Genomic DNA, 1679 nt, shown 5'->3' with positions numbered 1-1679 from the left:
TGCTGTAGCCCTCCCAACTTCTTTTCCCCTCTATTAAAGTCTGCTCCTTCACTTGCTCTGCAGGGACTTGCACCTGTCTCTCCATGATTGCAGGCCCCAAATTTCCATTATCTGCAGATCCCAAATATACCCATCTTTGCTGGAGAAATATCTGGTGGTCTGTCTGTTTTAGGTCAACCACCCACACCCTGAGGATCGTACCATCACCATGTGCCTCACTCTCTAGTAAGGCTTTCTTCAGTTATCACAAATTTTAGAACAGATGATCATGTTAAAAATCTTTTAAAAATAATTCTGCTTCTAGATGCTTCTGGGGTTAAGACTCAAAGCATCTAGTCCATTTGCTTTGTCTCAGCTGTGAGCCTTCTGTGGAAAACAGTCCCTGCCACCTACCCCCATGCCTACCTTCTCCCCTCCCTGCCTGTGTCCTTATCAATCTGCCATTTGCTAAACCTCAGTCATCTTTTAGATCTTAATTTAACATTTCTTTTTATGTTGTACTCTGGTGATCTCCTCAAATCTGGGTTAAACTGTCCTTCCATGAATTCTAGGAACAATTTGTCATCTCTAGGTATGCATACTATTAACATGTGTGAATTAGTGCCTAGGTAATTCTTTTATCTCTGAAATTTAGCACAATTCCTGACTCATAGTACACCTTAGTGACTGAATTGTTTTTCAACAAGGCTGGGTGTAGAGCATAAAGTGAGGAAGAACATAGAAAAAGTCACTATCTTGGATATGACCTAAGGCAGTGATTCTCAGTGTGGCCCCTGGACAAACAGTATCCTCATCACCTGGAAATTTATCAGAAATGCTCACACTCAGTCCTTTCCTCAAACACCCTGAATGAGAGACAGGAGGGTGTAGTCCAGCAATCTATGGTTTAACAAGCCTGCCAGGTGGCTCTGATCTTCTGATCCCACGCTAAAGTTTGAGAACCAAGAAACTCTGGCATGGAAGAAGCACAAGCTGGAATCAAGATTGCCAGGAGAAATATCAATAACCTCAGATATGTAGATGATACCACACTTATGGCAGAAAGTGAAGAGGAACTAAAAAGCCTCTTGATGAAAGTGAAAGAGGAGAGTGAAAAAGTTGGCCTAAAGCTCAACATTCAGAAAACGAAGATCATGGCATCCGGTCCCATCACTTCATGGGAAATAGATGGGGTAACAGTGGAAACAGTGTCAGACTTTACTTTTTGGGGCTTCAAAATCACTGCAGATGGTGATTGCAGCCATGAAATTAAAAGACGCTTACTCCTTGGAAGAAAAGTTATGACCAACCTAGACAGCATATTCAAAAGCAGAGGCATTACTTTGCCAACAAAGGTCCGTCTAGTCAAGGCTATGGTTTTTCCAATGGTCATGTATGGATGTGAGAGTTGGCCTAAGCTGAGCACCAAAGAATTGATGCTTTTGAAGTGTCATGTTGGAGAAGACTTTTGAGAGGAGTCCCTTGGACAGCAAGGAGATGCAACCAGTCCATCCTAAAGGAGATCAGTCCTGAGTGTTCATTGGAAGGACTGATGCTGAAGCTGAAACTCCAAAACTTTGGCCTCATGCGAAGAGTTGACTCATTGGAAAAGACCCTGATACTGGGAAGGATTGGGGGCAGGAGGAGAAGGAGACGACAGAGGATGAGATGGCTGGATGGCATCACCGACTCTATGGACA

The sequence above is a fragment of the Oryx dammah genome, unplaced genomic scaffold (genome assembly GCF_014754425.2).
Source record: "Oryx dammah isolate SB20612 unplaced genomic scaffold, SCBI_Odam_1.1 HiC_scaffold_19, whole genome shotgun sequence".
NCBI lineage: Eukaryota > Metazoa > Chordata > Mammalia > Artiodactyla > Bovidae > Oryx > Oryx dammah.
Note: the sequence above shows the minus strand (reverse complement) of the source record.